Source organism: Enhydra lutris, unplaced genomic scaffold (genome assembly GCF_002288905.1).
Source record: "Enhydra lutris kenyoni isolate GAN:26980312 unplaced genomic scaffold, ASM228890v2 scaffoldscaffold18, whole genome shotgun sequence".
In the NCBI taxonomy this organism is placed as follows: Eukaryota; Metazoa; Chordata; class Mammalia; order Carnivora; family Mustelidae; genus Enhydra; species Enhydra lutris.
Window position 1 is genome coordinate 31,652,292 of NW_019154102.1, and position 19,494 is coordinate 31,671,785.

Here is a 19,494-nt window from a genome sequence, read left to right on the forward strand (position 1 = left end):
GGAAGACTACCAAGTATTAATGTTACTGGTTTGTATTATTGATTATTTTAAAAGCACTTTATAGATTTTAAAATTCCTTTCTAAGTCTTGATTCATGATGTCAGTCATGAATCAGGAAGAGGGAGGTATATTCACTTTCATTTTGGTGGCAAAGAAATGAGAAAACATCTAGGGCAAGATCCTCAAAGAAGAAAATAACTCATTTTACTCACCTATATTTTTAAAATATCAACTTTTTATTGGATCAGCTGAATAATATTTAAATGGAAAACCGTCTGAACAAGTTTTTAGGACACGCATATATTACACTAAAATTACGCACTGTGGTTTCATGGTGATAATCTTTTGTCTGTTTAGAAAACCACATAAACTTGGTAATTTTAAGATCCTCTACTTCTTTTGTTTTATAATTTTATATTCTCATAGCATCATATACAGAATAACTGAATAATAAAAATTCCATTATTGGATGTGTAATATATGTTTTATCAGGTGTTTGAAATGCCAGTGAGTCTGTTTTATCCAGTTCATTCATTGCAAGTCCGTGAATGCATGGGGTGAGTTTATACCTGTGAATCTTAGGAAATCTTATGAATTTTAGAATTTTCTTTAGTTTGGATTTATAACCTTGCCTTGGGCCTTCATCTCATATCATGATGGTATCTGACCTCTTCTATTCGGTGACCGGAAGTAGATGGTAATTTTTTTACCCAGCTGTGAAAGCTATTATACATTTCAGAGAAGGTTTCTGTGAAGCATATGCTATATGGCAATCTTGCAGCCCAGCATAGCAGACCATTCACACTAATAGTCACAGACTGATCTTCCCAGAGCAGTCATTCAACATGGCCATCTGAAATCGTCCTATTTTTAATCTATTTTGAAAATCAAAGATCCCACCATTTAAGGTCATTGGTCTGCTTTATGTTTCTTGTGATAGATCGCCTAATCTAGCTTGGAGGTGAAAGATGCAGTTAAGAAGGCAGAGTGAAGAAAATAATTTTGAGATGCAGCACTTTCAGCTTTAAAGGCTATTAATGACTAAAGGATGCAACAACAACAAAATATTTCTCTCTTCCTTTCAGGGACTACATGTTGCTAATAGAATGCATAGTAATATGGCTCACTGGGTTTATGTTAATAGTATTTTTGTATCTTCTTCTCATTCCTAATAAGTGTCTTCAGAAAAACTTCTCTAGCAAGGGAAGTTGCCACATGTATGTGTGTGTGTATGTGTGTGTGTGTGTGTTTAAATCATTTAATATTTTTGTTTGATACAAAAGATTTTTTTGGGGGGGGTATAGCTCAGTGGTAGAGCATTTGACTGCAAAAGATTTTTTTTTTTAATTTAAAAATTTTGTAAAGTAATCTCTGTGTGCATTGTGGGGCACAAACTCCCAACCCCAAGGTTAAGAGTCACATGTTCCACTGACTGAGCCAGCCAGGTGCCCCAATACTGTGTTCTTCCTGTCAATTTCACATGAGTTTATTCTCTATATATTAAATTAAAAATTCTCTATGTTTTGAATAAAAAATAGGGAAAAATTCAAAGCCAGGAGAAAAGTTACACCTTTGGCTTCCCACACACCCCTGTGGTGTTTGAAATTTCTCTTCAGCATTTCAGTCAAGACTTTCGAAAACCACTGTGGCTTATATCTCTTGACAGTGCACTCACTACCTTCCAGGTTTGCAGAGCATATTCTATCTTTGAACACATGAAGGTTTTGGAAAGTTCTTTTTACGTTAAACTGAAACATTTTTCATTTTAACTTACATATATTAATCTTGGCACTATTGTTTGAAACCACATAAAAGAAAGCTGAATCCCTTTTCCATGTGACTGTGTCTTTCCACACCTTTCAAATATTTGATGTTTGCAAGCATGCACCATGATAAATCTCCTTCCCAACCCCAGTACAATTTCAGACATTTTATAAAAGTCATGATTGTTAGTTTTCTCACCATGCTTTTGTTCATATATGTCAGGGCATTCATTGTATTCTACTCCAGGAAAATAAAGTATAAACAGAGTTTTTGAGAGTTGGGCAGGGGGATGAAAGATCATTCTGTTTCTCCTGCTTTTACAAACATTTATGTGTTCTTCCCTTCTCCCATAGGGATTGGAGTGGGTATTTACTGAATACTTCCAGTTGCTCCCTTCTGTTCATTTATTGGGTTCATTTCAAAGAAGGGTTAATACTCTCAAAGAGAAATTGTATTGGACCATTACATAGGAGTAAAGACTATTGGCAAAATTGGAGGGAGATTGAACTAAACTTCACTGACATATAAGGCAGGGACATTTTTAGGCACTGGTCTGTGCTAGTGGGAAAATTCTCCAGGACGTTAAGGGAGAAATTGATTAATGTGATTATGATATCTGTGTTTGCTGATTGAAGTTTATCAAAGTTAGGCTCCTACCTATCCTCTCACAGAGACTGGGAGATAGGGGTTATGTTATTCTTGATGATTCTATTTCAAAGGGGCGATTCTCAGGTTTTTGAGGAGGACAATCCTAGGTTGTAAAACAGGCAGGAGTCTGGGAGAAAATTTGCATCTCAGAGGGCCAGAGAAAGAATTTGTAATCAGGTCAAATGTTTTAAGAAAAAGAAGGTTCAAGGGCTTAGAGTCAGGAAGAAACCTGTCTAAAGTTTAGTCAAACTGAAGGTAATATTAAGGCTGGTTGGTGCAGTACTTTTGGTTGCTGAAGAACTGGCGTTCATTGGACATCTTTAATAGAGAAAGGCATATTATTTTAAGAAAGCATTAACTGGCTTTCTCTTCTGTTGCATTTCCCTATACCAAAGACCATTTCTAGAAGTCAACCTTTTGTACTACTACAGGAAGATAGATGAATGTGTCGTAATAGTTGTCTGAAAGTTCATATTTCTTTCTTTTTTTTTTTTTTCTTCAAGATTTCATTTATTTATTTGATGGAGAAATCACAAGTAGGCAGAGAGGCAGGCAGAGAGAGAGAGGAAGGGAAGCAGGCTCCCTGCTGAGCAGAGAGCCCGACGTGGGGCTCGATCCCAGGACCCTGAGACCATGACCTGAGCCGAAGGCAGAGGCTTAACCCACCGAGCCACCCAGGCACCCCTCATATTTCTTTTAAATGGGTCAAAATATGTAGAAAGTAGAGGGAAGCTCTGTTAGGATGTAAAGTAGCACATTTTTCTGCAATCTCCCTTACTCAAGATCCTTTACTTAGGCAGTTACTGGATCTCATTTAGTAAAAGCAACACTTTGGTATCCTTTTCTCTATGATTACCCTATGGGCTCTTTCTTTTTTGGGTCAGAACCCAGAGATACTGAGAAATAATGATTGTGACCCTAACATATCTAGTGAAACACAGTGAGCAAATACATGAGGAGAATGATGAAATACATGAGGAACTTGGAATTGCCAGTGTCTTGGAAGAAACTACTTTCAGGAGAAAAGATGCCAATCATGGACACAGGGCACTGAACAGTATTGGGTTAATGAAAAATAACTATGGAAACTGGCACTGTTGGGTTAATGGAAAATAACTATGGAAAGTGGCACAGGAAACACTATAGATTGGCAAAAACTGAAAGAAAAAAAGTGAAGGAAAGAAGAGAAAATGCATGTCGAAAATGTGAAACAGAGGTCCAAATTGATACATGGCAAGCCAGTAAGTATCATGCTGAAGAAAAATGACGAGTCTGGGGTTGTCAAACTCACAATTGTCATATAAGCTTCAGGGCAAGGAATCTGCAAATCCAAACAGGAATCAGGGAACTGAATAATCATTTGATTTTGGTAAAATTTGTTTGGCATCCAGTAGAATACTGCTTCCCAGTCCTCTCTTCATGATGAGCTGATCAACTAAAAGCAGAAGGAAGGAGTGGTAATACTATTTTAAGTATAGAAATCAACACTTTCCATAAAACTATAGAGGAGGGTAGCCTTTTTCTTGCCTCAATAATTTATCTCTATGAATATAGAAATATATATATTATAAATATATATATATATAATATAATATAGATTATATTTTGCTTGCCATGCCCAACCTTATGGTTAACTCTTAAAATAGTTAAGTCCTAAGTATTTATTTCTCAATATGAAAACCTATGCCTCACCCCAGCATAGCATAATATTAGAGCTGGAAAGAGCCTTAGAGTTAATATGTTAAAAGCAACTTATTTTAAAGATGAATAAAATGCCCAACTTATTTTAAAGATGAATAAAATAAAATAAAAAAAATAAAATGGGCATTTTATTCATCTTTAAAATAATGTAATTCAGTGTATGGACTAGCTGTCTAAAAGTCCCAACAGATAACAGCATACACAGTAGGCACATCAATGCTTGTTGACTAGGGTTAGTGTTTCTCCAGTAGGCTTTAAGAATGCAAAGCCAAGGTCTGTAGTGAATATGAAAAAACAAAGGAAATGGGAGGACATACCTGTGGGATCTTTGAAGAATATATTTCCTTCACTTTATACTGATTAAATCACTAGGATGTGTGTTGACCTTTTATTAGAGTGCCTGCTACTTAATATGAGGAAGTTTAAAATCAGCATAATGACTGAACTTTGATAGAAAATGTTTCTGATCAAAACAAAACAGAATGTAAAAAGTGAAAAAGTAAGTAAAGTAGCAGATTAATATTGGAGATGCACATCACAAGTCACTTTAAAATACATTTAACTTATTCAAGCAGCAGAACACCGTTTTCAATTGGAAACTGTTTGATATAAGTAACTGAGATACTGCTGTTCCCATAATATAAGATTTTGAACAGATCTGTATATCTTTGGTGATTCTTTTCTGATTCCTTTGCATATACATTATGCATATGAATTAATACTTGAATAATGGTGTTTGTCTGAAGTAACTTACCTGTCAAAGCTATGACACTGGAATAGAAAATATTAATTGTGGGAATCCAGCCTTGGATTGATTTTATATGATAAAATTGAATGGCATTGCATCAGATTTTAAGTCCAGAAATTTAAAAAGAAGTTACAGGTCCTTTAGTTTTTGTTGGGTAAAAACTGGGGATAGAAACATATATTATATTTCCCCTTAGAAATTTGCTAATGAATAAAATTAATTAATGTCTATATGAATATTTTGTAAAAACTATAAATTGTTATACAGACACTGATCAGTTATTATTTACAATATGCAGTACTCAGAACTAGGTATGAAATGCAGAGATACAATCTCTGCCCTTAAGAAACCTAAACTTAAAAAAAGAAACTTACATTGCATATTGGAGACATTAAATAAAATACAATTACATGATTTGTGATATGATAAAGCTTCAAAGAGGATCAGCTCAATGAAATTTTTAAGGCTCTAGAAATTTTGCTAGAAGTGATTGTATTATGGGACAATATATATGAAGATACTAGCTAGGTAAAAAAAAGAACAACATTCTGTAAAGAAGGGTAATAAAAGAGAAGGGTACACTAGAGTTGAAAACAAAAGGGAGATTTCTCTGTCAGCTTAAGAGTTCGTGTTTGATTCTGACTGGTATAGGCACTGAAATATTTGAATGGGATGTGGTATACCTGAATTTACATTTTTGAAAGTTTGTTCTTGCTATATTACAGTAAAGAATAGTAGCAAGAAAACTTGAAAATGACATCCTCAATGCAAAACAAGCTCATGGTTGCAGTGGTTTCTCAGTAATTTACTCCACATTCCTTGATGAATAAATGAATAAGTAAATCTGTACTTAACTGAGTAACTCAAATATTAGAACTGGGTCACAAAGTCTCTAGTGTCACAAAGAGACTAGCATCTCTCCCCTAAACTATTTCTACTACTTATTGAAGAGGGTAAGAAGAAAATGTCTTGTCAGCATAAGGAAGAGAATGAGAACAAAAGTTTATTGGATAGGAAATCCTTAGGGGCCAAATAAAACATAGAATGAGCTGATTAATTTTTGTTACTGATTTTTAGCTGTCTTCAAGTAGTGCCTTTGTGTGGTTGGGTAAAGTTCATTTAAGGTGATTAGGAAGGTTCTACTATGGTCATTTAGCAGTTGGTCAGTCAATTTTTTTTTCTACTGAATTTTACAAAGCCATTTCAAAATGGAGCAAAGAGAAATTTACCAATGTGTTAATGTTGAGAATCAATTATTTCTATAGCACTGTGTAAAATACTGGATAATGTGGTGTTTGTACATGTGTATGGGTATATATTATAAAGTAAGGGGGAATTCTTAAGAAGTAGATAATACTTACAGTTACCTGGTAGAAAGTGAATTTGTTCAGTTTTGCCTTTCAGGAATAGGTTTTGCCTTTCATTCTTGGATTTATGTCATTAGGCTTCCAGGTTTGAAAGGCTGATAATTGAGCTTATTTTTAGTTATCTTCATTAAATGAACCTGATATATGCGATTTCTATGTCTAGTTTACCTTTTGGATAATTAAAAAGAAATTGACATTCGTGTTAGAAAATATATTCCCTGAAATTACTAATCTTCCTTAAAACAAATGATAATACTACCAAGTTGCACTTATTAACTATGATCTTTTAAAATTTTCTCAATAATTTAGTAAGTTAGAATTTCTTAGTATTCCATTTTATTGATGAAGAAGCTGAGTCTTAAAGAAGTTATGTGACTTGCTTAAGCCTACACAACTATTAATAACAGAGCTGAGAATTGAACCTGGAAAATCTGATTTTAGATCTTCTGTAAGCTATGGGAATTGAAGCTCATTTTCCAATCCAGTCATGCTTTTTTTTTTTTTTTTAAAGATCTTGTTTGTTTTTTAGGGAGTGAGAGAGCACAAGTTGGGGGAGGAGCAGAGGGAGAGGGAGAAGGAGACTCCCCACTGAGCAAGCAGCCCAATGCAGGGCTTGATCCTAGGACCTGGAATCATGACCTGAACCAAAGGCAGATGCTTAACCAACTGAGCCACTGAGGCGCCCTGCTATTCATGCTTTTAGCAAACATTTATATATGGACTATTTTGTGCCAGGCATTATACTAAGTACCAATAATTTAAGTTCCTTCCCATAAGGAGCCTCATGGTCTAGTAGAAAATTCAGACAAGTAAAGAGATTATAATAAATAATAAGTGCAATTAAGTATATTGTATCCTGAGGACACAAAGTCCAAAAAAGATTCCCTAATGTTTATTTATGACAGAATTTAGTAAAGAGCTATGAAAAGAAAGAAATACAGATTTTTTAAGGCAGAGGAAGCAAAACAAATGAACAAACGTGAGAAATGCTATATATGTTGAGAAATGAAAATAATTCACTTAGACTAAAACAAAAATTACAATTCAGGAAGGGGCAGGTATTGCTGGAATGTAAGATATGCCAAAACCCAAATTGCCTTACGTAACATGCAAATGATTTTGGGCTTCACACTGAGTACAGTAGAGGTTTTAATATTTTAAAATTTTCAATCACAGTTTGAATGTGTTTGTGTGTGTATGCGTAGGTATTAGGACATGGCTTTCTATGCTATCAGTGTAAATCATGTAATTTAATGAGGGAATGTTGGCATCAATTCCTGTGGACATTATTGAAATTTTTGGTAACTAAAGGCCATGACAGTATGAAAAGTAGAGGTCAGATTTGGGAACCAATAAGGAACTCATAATTAATTGGATTAGAAATTAGTGGGCAAGGGTTGTTTTGGGTACTCAAAATGTCATTTTATTAATTTGTTTCTAGTTATTAAAATATTCAAATGGATGCATATATTTTAGAATATTTTTATATCTCGGGTATTTATCTAACTAAGCATTTTTCATTCCATGATTTTGTCAACCATTTGAAAGGTAGAAGGTAGGTAAAATGTTAATGGCTTGTTTCCCCTACCTAGCATCCCTGTGTTGCCTCCTGAGCAAGATTTTTGTTCAAACAAATGATTTTGATTTTTGTTATATTTAGATAAATCTTTATTGAAAGTATCTCTAAAACGATGCTGAGAAACTAGGGTTCATAAATATTCACCAATTCTAAACCAATCATCCCTTTCCAGAAACATGCAAAATCATTCCATGGTGTCTGTTTTGCCACCTATGTTTCATCAGTATCTTGCTTTCTCCCCAATGGCCAGGAGAGGAATGCAATTACTCTGCCAGCCGAGGCCTGATTTCTGATTTCTGTGGAACTCAAGGTTTACTAAAGAAACCTTCTTTATTTTGTTAGGCATAATGCAGCACAGGAGGAGCTCCTTTTTCCCTGCTGGAGTTGCAAATTCCACCAAGTTGTAGTGAATTTATTTCAGAGATTTGACACTTCTCCAATGTTAATATATTTTCAGTCTAATTTTGTTACACATTACCACGTGTTTGGAATGTCAACTATCCCCTTATTGCAGATCACAGATTTAGGTTACTTGACATTATCCAGTGTTTGCTCAAGAGTGAGTGCCTTATGCCTTGCCAATTTTATTTATTTGGGTTTCATTTGATTTAACTAAACATTAGAGAAAGTGAGTGCTTAAGGTAACATTGTACGTAATTCAGAATAAAATCACAGTAAGTTCCATTAAGTGGATTTTTTTTTTACTCTCTCTCTATGTAATACAGTATGTAAAATTGACAGTGCCAGTCATTTATACATTCCAGGGATTCTACTAATTTTCTCTGCATGTGTATGTGGTATGCTTATTTTTAATATGTGATGGATGATGTATTGGAATTCCAAAAATAGGATCTCCTCTAAGAAATAACTTAAATGGTTTTCAGATACTTGTAGTACCTAGCTTTGTGGAATGACAGTCTCCAACCGTGCAGCAGAAAAAAAATATTTTAAAGTAATTTAAAGTAATTTAAAGTCTTTAACTAGATTGAAGGCTATGTGAATCTTTGCATACAAGGACAGAACACTGTATATAATAGCCACAGTGGTCTCAGAGCCCAGAGTCAGAAAAAGGAGAATAGCAGAATTCTCTGATATTATTCAGGATATACTATTGAGCATTACTGGAACTGAAACCCTTAAGTGGAATAAATTATGCGTGAGTGTGTGTGTATGTAAAATTGAACATAAAACTCTGTCCACATGAACAGACATTTCTGCAAAGAAGACATACAAATGGCCAACAGACACATGAAAAAGTGCTCAACATCACTCGGCATCAGGGAAATACAAATCAAAACCACAATGAGATATCACCTCACACTAGTCAGAATGGCTAAAATTAACAAGTCAAGAAATGACAGATGCTGGCGAGGATGCGGAGAAAGGGGAACCCTCCTACACTGTTGGTGGGAATGCAAGCTGGTGCAGCCACTCTGGAAAACAGCATGGAGGTTCCTCAAAAAGTTGAAAATAGAGCTACTCTACAATCCAGCAGTCGCACTACTGGGTATTTACCCTAAAGATACAAATATAGTGATCCGAAGGGGCATGTGCTCCTGAATGTTTATAGCAGCAATGTCCACAATAGCTAAACTATGGAAAGAACCTAGATGTCCATCAACAGGTGAATGGATAAAGAAGAGGTGGTTTATATATACAATGGAATACCATGCAGCCATCAAAAGAAATGAAATCTTGCCATTTGCAATGACGTGGTTGGAACTAGAAGGTATTATACTGAGTGAAATAAGTCAATTAGAGAAAGACAATTATCATAGGATCTCTCTGATATGAGGAATTTGAGAGGCAGAGTGGTGGGCTTGGGGGGGGTAGGGAAGGAAAAAATGAAACAAGATGTTTTGTTTTGGAAGGTTTTTGTCTTTGTTTTTTGTTTTTTTCTTTTTTCTTTTCCCTGTGCACCCACTCTTTATTGCTGCTGGGCCAGGTGCTAGGTCCTGCTCAGCCCAGGGATTGGGGTGGTCCTGACCCATTCCCTACTCTCTGTGGCCAGCCACCGAGGCCAGGCAGGCTCTGAGGCCTATACCTGGCCCACCTAGCCCCAAGGCATGGTCCAGGGTGTGCTACCCTCAGAGAGGGTATGGGGCACAGGCTGGACAGTGCACATGACCCCATGCACAGCCCTTAGCCTAGAAGATTTTTTAAAATTAATTATTAAGATTTTTAAATTTTGATTAATTAGAATGAGAAAAATTAATTCTTGATATTCTGAATTTGTGTTAGTTCAAGAAATTGAGTATTTGAGACTCATCAAGGTGAAATAATCCATATATTCCAATCAGTCTATGAGAAAATTGGTTAAATGACTTCCTTTGAAAATAACTCTGTTCCTTTACATTTATACATGAAACCATTCTTATTATTTTACATGAAACCATTATTGATGCTAGAGAGGAGATTAGAAGTTTTTAAGCCATAGACCCAAGCCATCTTAGATGAGTAGACAACCAGTGTTTTTCTAAGTAGAATAATGAAAGTAACTAACAAAAGCAAAATTTTGTCAAATGAGATATATAGCTAAAATATGCGTGTGTATTAAAACTAAAAATAAGGGGGCACCTGGGTGGCTCAGTGGGTTAAAGCCTCTGCCTTTGGCTCAGGTCATGATCCCAGGGTCTTGGGATCGAGCCCCACATCGGGCTCTCTGCTCAGCAGGAAGCCTGCTTCCCCCCTCTCTCTCTCTGCTTGCCTCTCTGCCTACTTGTGATCTCTGTCTGTCAAATAAATAAATTAAAAAAAATTTAAAAACTAAAAATAAGGAGGTCACAAAATGGTCAAGACATAATTTAACATGTTTTCAACTGAAAGGAGATAGAAACGTGATAGGGAAGGGCACATTATTAGAGAAGCATTATTTGTAATGGGCTAGTTTGTAGGCTGAGTGGTTCACTTAAAATCCATCATATTATTAGATGAATACATATATAAGATTAAAAAAAGAAAGCTTTTGATTTTTAGCTCAAAGAAATTAGATGAAAAGACCATTGTTTTCACCCATATAAAGAAGAAAAAGCTGGATGTACTGCTAATTAATGAGTTTTTGGAGCACAGCAGAGAACTGAATTCTCTTGGCAGCCAGCTAACCCCAGATCTGAGAGAGCCAGGCATCTGAAGGGAGAGAAGTGATAGGAGTCCTTGTTTAAATTGGGTAGGTGCAGCTGGATTTTAAATAAGCCAGTAAGAATTCAGCTGAAATGGAATGTATTATTATTATTGAAGGCCAGTTGTGGTTTATATGAAAGTGTAAATCCACTGGGGATTACAGATTTGGGGAATGTTCAGACCTCTTACTGGCTTTTTCTTGGTGAATCTGACCAGGTCCTTACAGGGAAGATTGGAGAAAATTCTGAGAAGCCTTCCCTCGTGTTGCTAGCTAGGTACAGGAGGGGAATAGCTTAAACTGCTAAATTTGGCTTGATGCATCTTATATTTTTCCTTGATGGGACAAAAGTCTTGTTGCCCAGGTAAAAGAGAAATGAATATTCTTTCAAGGGACTGAGTCACTCCTTGAAGGTGAGGGAAGAGAAGAAGAGAGAAAAAAACTCTGTTCCTAGGGAGGGGCATGGATGAGTGCCAAACCCACAATTACAAATGGGGAAGGGGCAGGGGTAATTGGAAGGCCCCACTCATGAGGCCCTTGCATCTGGCCAAGGCTAAGTCAGAACATCAGAGAAGAGTTCCCCACACTGATCTGTAGTTCCAGAATAATAAGAATTGAATAGAATGACTGTCAAATACAGTCATTCTTGGAGTCAGTCAGTCTTGAAGAGAGGTTCAGAAGACTTACTTCTTTTCAGATGCAATTAAAAAAGAAAAAAAAAAAGGCAAAGGGTTGAACAGACATTAAGAAAACAACCTCTGGCATGAAGTTTATACCCTAAATACTAAGTATCAGTAGAGGAATTTGCATCCTGCAGTATGCTTAAGGTGATCCTAGCAAGACGCCAACTCCATTCTTGTTTGGATTGACACAAGCCCCAACACAGAAATAGAGATAAAGAAGTACTAATTACCATGCATAAAGACGATTTACCTTAGTCTTCACTGTTCTACATAAAATGCCTGTCTTTCAGCAAAAGTTAGGAGAAATGAGAAAAGTCAAGAAATAAAAACATACAAAAGAAGAACTCCAAAAAGGCAAAGCAACAACCATCAGAATCTGCTCATAGGACATATATGTTGAATATATTTGACAGAAATTTTAAAATAACTAGGTTAACTTTTCTAAGGACCTGAACTGAAAAGGTAGACACTTTGCGAGATAAGATGGGTACAAATAAAAATCAACACAGGTGTAAACTGTCTTTGATCAGCTTGCTAGTAAACTTAATGCAGCAAGTGAAAGAACAAGTGACTCTGAAGACGGGTCAGTAAAAATTACCGAAAAACAAACATAAGAGATAAAAGAACAGAGGTTCTAAAGCTTTTGGTGAAGAACTGTGGGATGATACCAGGTGGACAAACAATTAATTGGAATCTCAAGAAGAAGAAAGAAGAAATAATTTAAGAGTAGCTGAAATTTTTCCCAAAATAGTAATAACAGAACAAAAAAACTCAAAACAACAAACATTCAAACATGTCATTTTTAAGGTGATAAAAATTAAGAAAAAGAGATAAAGAAAACACCTCTACTACATAGAGAAGAACAATGGTGAGAATGAGACTCTTCAGAAGCCATGCAGTCTACAAAAAATAGTGACATTTTTAGAGTGATCAAAGAAACAATCCCTGTCAACTGTGAATGCTATACCCAGTGAAAATATCTAGTAGCAATGGAAGATGGAATTTTAAAATTTCAGATAAAAACTATGAGAATTTAATTCCAGTAGTACAACTCTAAGAAATATTGAAGAAAATTCCTTAAACAGAAGGAAGTTCTGCTAAGACAGAAATAAGTGAAACTCTGAAAATGGAATAAATGTAAAATAAAATTTATGTTTTAGTTTTAATTGCTTTAAAATATAACTGGGGGAACGCCTGGGTGGCTCAGTTGGTTAAGCAGCTGCCTTCGGCTCAGGTCATGATCCCAGCATCCTGGGATCGAGTCCCACATCGGGCTCCTTGCTCATCAGGGAACCTGCTTCTCCCTCTGCCTCTGCCTCTGCCTGCCATTCTGTCTGCCTGTGCTCGCTCTCCCTCTCTCTCTGACAAATAAATAAATAAAATCTTTTAAAAAAAATTAAAAAAAATAAAATATAACTGGGACTTTTAAGTCCAGACAAGATAATGGAGACCTATTTCTCTGTACTCCTCTCTGCTAAGTACAACTATAAACCCTGGAAACAACACAAGAGGCAACTGATAAAGACCTGTGAATGGTGATCAGATGAAAACCTTACTGGAGATGTCAGAACTGGAGCAGTGACACAGCAACAGGGTGTTTTGTATACCCCCATCCAACAAAAGCAGGCAACCCAGACCTGGCATTTCCCATCTCCAGCTTAACAGCAGAAGGAAGCACAAACAGGTGCATCCCTCCCCTAGGTTGAACGTGTATCTTTCTGACAACAGTTGAGTCTAAGAGTCACCTAAAGGAGGGACCTTTCAGTAGCTCTTTCAACAGTAAGTGATCAAAGGAAGTATTCTTGTTCCCCTCTATGCCTGAAATTCCCACAAGACAGATTGTGATATGAGAGAGCAGAACCTATAACAACTCAGCCTCAATAAGCTGCCAGGGCTTGGGATACCATGGTCTTTTTGTTCCAGGGACCTGAAATGCCCCTTACCTGCCTGGAGATATTATTGAATCTGGGGATTGTGAGCAAGGGAATACCAGCTCACATACAAAAGCTGTCCAGCCAAGTCTCTTTATCACCTCCGGCCTGTGACTCTTCTCCCTCACTGTAAGATGCCCAGAATCCAGGAGAGCTCCTTTCTTTGCCTCAGACAGCAACATCAGAAGTGGGTCGCTCCAGCAACACCAAATAAACCAAACACACAAAAAATTACTATAAAAGGTTTAGAAGATTAAACTGCCATTGGATCCAGAGCTCACAAATATAGGCCAAACCTATGTGCTAAAGCTAATCAGGGTGAGTATTTGCTAAAATAAAAGATTTAAATTGGACCCAGGGTCTCCTAACATAACGTCCCAAACAGAAAACAACTAGAATGAGAAAAGGTTGTTGCAGTTATAATTCTCTTAAAAAAATGAAAAAATAGGTGGTTCAGTGGGTTAAAGCCTCTGCCTTCGGCTCAGGTCATGATCCAAGGGTCCTGGGATCGAGTTCCACATCGGGCTCTGCTCAGCGGGGAGCCTGCTTCCCTCTCTCTCTCTGCCTGCCTCTCTGCCTGCTTGTGATCTCTGACAAATAAATAAACAAAATCATTAAAAGAAAAAAAAAAGAAAATAGAAAATAAGTAAGAGTTACAAAAAAAGAATCAAATGGGAAAATTGATAAATTTGACTTAATTGTATTTGGTTAAATGGTCCCCCTCCCCCCGCACTGCCTGCTGCAATGTGCTCACCTCCCTGAACCTTGTAATTGTAGTCCTATTTAGAAAAAAATATACGTATCTTTGCAGATGTAATTAGGTTAAGGATACTGAGAAGACCATACTAGATTGTGCAGGTGGGTCTGAAGTCCAATGTTAAATGTCCCTAAATGAGGCACAAAGAGGAGACAGAGGGAGAAAAAAAAAGACCAAGAGGAGACAGAGGCCAAGACTGAAGCGATGCAAGCAAAGGAAAGCCTGCAGCCACCAGAAGCTGGCACAGGCAAGGGTGGATTCTCCTGTACAGCCTTCAGAGGGCGTTACAGCTCTGCCAACATCTTGATTTTGGTCCCTGGGCCTGCAGAACTGTGAGAGAATCAATTTCTTGTTGTTTTAAGTCACCAAGTTTGTGGTAATTTGTCACAGCAGTCTTAGGAATAAAGCATTTGTCAAAACAGAACAAAACAAAATTTTGCTCTAGGAAAGACTGTTTAGAAGAATGTAAAGACAAGCTACACATGGGAGAAAATATTTTCACACCATATATCTGACAAAGAATTAATGTCTAGAGGATAGATACATGTGAAGGTTGATTTTGTGTCAACTTGACTGGGCTAAGGGTGCCCAGATAGCTAGTGAAAACATTTCTGGGTGTGTCAGTGAATGTGTTTTCTGAAGAGATTAGTGTGTAAATCTGTAGACTGAGTCAGGGTGGTCACCCTCGCCAGTGTAGGTAGGGTATCAACTAATAGGCCGAGGGCATGAATAGAAAAGAAAAGTGGAAGAAGAATGAATTTGCTCAGTGGCTTAGTTGGGACGTTCGCCTGCCCTCAGATTGGTGTTCCTGGTTCTCTGATGACTTACACCATTGACTCTTCTGGTTCTCTGGCAAAGAGGATCGAACTGGAATTATACCAGCTGCTTCCCTGAGCCTCCAGTTTATAGACAATGGATCATAGGCCTCCATAACTGTGAGCTAGTCTCTCAGTATAAATCTCTTTATGTAGATTTCTAATACCCTATTTATTTCTCAGAAGAACTCAGACTAATACAATAAAAATCTCTTAAAACCTAAGAGTGAAAAAAAAAAAAAGCAATGCAATAAGAAAATGAGCTAAAGGGACGCCTGGGTGGCTCAGTTGGTTAAGCAGCTGCCTTCGGCTCAGGTCATGATCCCAGCGTCCTGGGATCGAGTCCCACATCGGGCTCCTTGCTCGTTGGGGAGCCTGCTTCTCCCTCTGCCTCTGCCTGCCATTCTGTCTGCCTGTGCTCGCTCTCTCTCCCTCTCTCTCTCTGATAAATAAATAAAATCTTAAAAAAAAAAAAAAAAAAAAAAGAAAATGGGCTAAAGATATAAATAGTGAAGAGGGCATATAGATAGTGAAAGAACACATGACAAGATGTTCAGTGTCATATGTTACCAGATAAGTATATATTAGGACCATATGAAATAATCACTGCACATCTCTCAGAGTTGCTAAAATTAAAAAAAAAAATGGCAACACTAAATGTTTTTAAGGATGTGAAAGAATTTGATCATCCATATATCGTGATGGGAGTGTAAAATTGTACAGCCACTCTGGAAAGTATTTTGTCAGTTTCTTATAAAATCAAAGTTGCCATTATCATATAAATAAGCAATTCCATTTGTGGGCATTTATCCCAAGAAATTTAAAACTTATTTTCACACAAAAACCTATACACAAATGTGCATAGCAGCTTTATTTGGAATAGTCCTAAAATGCAAAACAGTTCAGATGTCCTTCAACAGGTGAATGAGAAAAGAAACTGGCAACACATCCAATGTAATACCACTTAGCAATAAAAAAGAGTGAAATATTGATACAAAGAAAACAGATGAATCTCTAGGAAATTATGCTAAATGAGAAAAGCCAGCCTAAAAGGTTACACATTGTGTGGTTTCACTTGTGAAATATTTTTGAGATAAGAAAATTTTAGAAAGAGAAGAGATTAGTGGTTGCCAGGGTTTAGGGAAGTGGAGCAGGAGAGAAGAAGGTGGATATGGTAATAAGAGGGCACCAGGGATTCTTTGATGGGTTTATTCAGCAGTCACAGCTGTAGAAATCTACACGTCTTATCCGTCTGTTGAGAAATAAAGGCACACACATGCATACCATAGCTTAGTTCAAGTAAATCTGGTGAAATCTGCATAAGATAGATGGGCTGTATCTATCCCAGTAAAGTGTTTGTGATATTATACTTCAGTTTTGAAAAATTTTGTCACCAGATAAAACTGGGTAGTTTACGTAGGACTTCCCTGTATTGTTTTTAAAACTGTGTGAATGCATAATTATCTCAATAAAAATTTTATTAAAAAACAAAACAGTAAAAGAGGGGCACCTGGGTGGCCCAGTCAGTTGGGCGCCTGACTCTTGGTTTTCGCTTGGGTGGTGATCTCCAGGTCGTGGGATCGAGCCCCGTGTTGGGCTCTACACTGGGCGAGGAGACGCTCTCTCCCCCTCTATCCTAAAGAACGTACATTAGTGCATGCTTGCATGTTCTCTCTCTCAAATAGCTAAATAAATAAACAAAATCTTAAACAGTAAAAGATTTGGAGATAATTCAAAAAAGAAGAAAAATGGCTCTAAAAAGATGCTTAATTATTAGAAATCAAAGAAATGCAAATTCTAACTCTGAGAGCATACCACTATACACATTCTTTAATGAACAGAATTGAGAAGTCTGACAGCATCAGGTATTAATTAAACATGTGCAGCAGCAACACATATATTGTTGTCAGAGATGTAAACATATTGAAAAACTATTTAGTGTTTTCTTATGAAGTAAACCAGTAACTCTCAACTGGGAGCTGATTTTGCTTCTCAAGGGATATTTGGCAATATCTAGCATTATTTTTGATTCTCATGACTGACAGTGAGTGCTACTGCAATCTACTTGGATTAAGGCTGGGATACTGCTGAACATTGTACAGTGTGTGTACAGCCCCCTAAAATAAGGAATCAAATGATCGAAAATGGCAGTAGTGCTGAGGCTGGAAAACCTTGATTTACATATAAACCTTTCATATGACCTTGCAATCTCACCCTTAGGTATTACCCAAAAGAAATGAAAACATATGTCATTACAAGACTTACACACAAATTTTCCTATGTTTTATTCATAGTAATACAAAGATATGAAACAAGTCCTATGTCCATCATTAGATTCATGGAAAATTATAGTATATTCATAAAAAGAAGTCCTACTTAGCCATAAAGTGGAGTAAACCACTGATACATAAAACCATGAGTGAGGAGTGCCTGGGTGGCTCAGTCAGTTAAGCATCCAGCTCTTGATCTCAGGATCGTGAGTTGAAGCGTCGCATTGGACTCCACAGTGGCCCTGGAGCCTACCTCAACCAAGACAAAAAACCAAGACAACAAAACATGGATGAATCTCAACAATCTTATGCTGACAGAAGTCAGAGAGAAAAGAATGCTACTCCTTTAATTCTTATGAAATTATAGCACAGGAGAAATGAATCTGTAGTGACAGAAACCAAATCAGTGAATGTAAATGTCTTAGGCCAGACATGAGGCAGTTGACTGCAAAATTGCATGAAGTCACTTTTTGGAGATGATGCAATGACCTATATATTATTTGTAGTGTTATTCAGGTATATATCATTCTCAAACTGCATCTAGTTATGTAGTTAAAATCAGTGCATTTTATTTTATATAACTTACCCATAAATACAGTTGTTTATAAATCAGGTATTGGTTAATAATAGGAAAATAAAACCAGTGGAATCAAAAAGAATTCTAAAAAGGGGCTTTCCTATCTACTCTTGTCTGCTATAGCAACTCCCTTTATACCATACCTTTTCCTGGTGGATTTTTATAGTATTTATCTCCTGGGTATTGTTTGACTATCCACTAATACATTAATTTCATAAAACCAAGGCCCTTATGAGGCCCTAACCTCTTTGAGGCTTTTCTGAATACAACTGGACTGTCCTCCGTGTTGATCCCATAGAACCACAGTGTGATGTATACTATATCTAATTTTGCTTATTACAAGCTCCATTGCTCTTTATTTTCTTTTGGATCAGTCTCTCTTTCTGTCTACCTACCTACATAGTTAACTATTTGTCTCCCTCATGTTCTGCTTTTTAAATTCAGGGATTACATCTCAACACCTCATAGCATCTTCAGCAGGGTCAGTATTCAATAAATTTTAACTCAGTGCATATCTGAATGGATTTTACAGGTGAAATAATAAGAGGCTCAATACTATTTAATGGATTGTCTAAATCCTGCATTTGCACAGTTAAATATTTTACTTCCAGTTTTATTTTAATTTCTTTTTGTACCTTACTGCTCTCATTGAGAAATGGAAGTAATGGAGGAAATAGCATTAAATTCCAACTGTATTTTTAGAGTGCACTGTGGAACTCAAAAGAGTGAGGTTACAAAATTAAGCATCTTTGACAAAGCATTTAATAGACCTTTGTTCTGTGGAACATAATTTTAGAAATGTACACCTGAAAGTTAGGAAAAGCAGATGTGTATTGCTATATTCATTGTGCCAGCAGCCACAATACCAAGGGCTTTATATACATTTTCTTATTAAATTCAAGATCCCTGAAACAAGCATTGTCTCTCTTTTTTAGATAATGAAATTGAAGCTTAGAGAAATTAAATTGTGTATGGTCACAGAGTAAGTAAAAGGGAAATCATGATTGGAATCTAAGTATGTTTCATTTTAGCACCTATGCCTGTTCTCTTATATTCTATCTTCCATAGGTGATATGCCAACAGAACATATTAAATACTTATTATAAGAAATATTTGGGTATCTCCAAATTTTTTTTAAATGAACCTATGAGATAGCTTCTAAAATTCTAGTTTTAGAAAATGTGTACTTCAGGGGCGCCTGGGTGGCTCATTCAATTAAGCATCTGACTTCAGCTCAGGTCCTGATCTCAAGGTCCTAGGATAAAGCCTTGGGTCAGGCTCCCTGCTCAGTGGGGAATCTGCTTGTCCCTCTGCCCCTTCCCCAGCTCATTTATACTCTCTCTCAAATAAATAAATAAATCTTTAAAAAAATAAAAGATGTATTCTTCATTTCCATCTGTGTTATTGCAAATGGAGAGATTTAATTCTTTTTGATGTCTGAGTAATATTCCATACTTAATCTCATTTTATTTTTTTTTAACTTGGATTTTTTTAAACTTTATTTTATTTTATTTTTCAGTATTCCAAGATTCATTG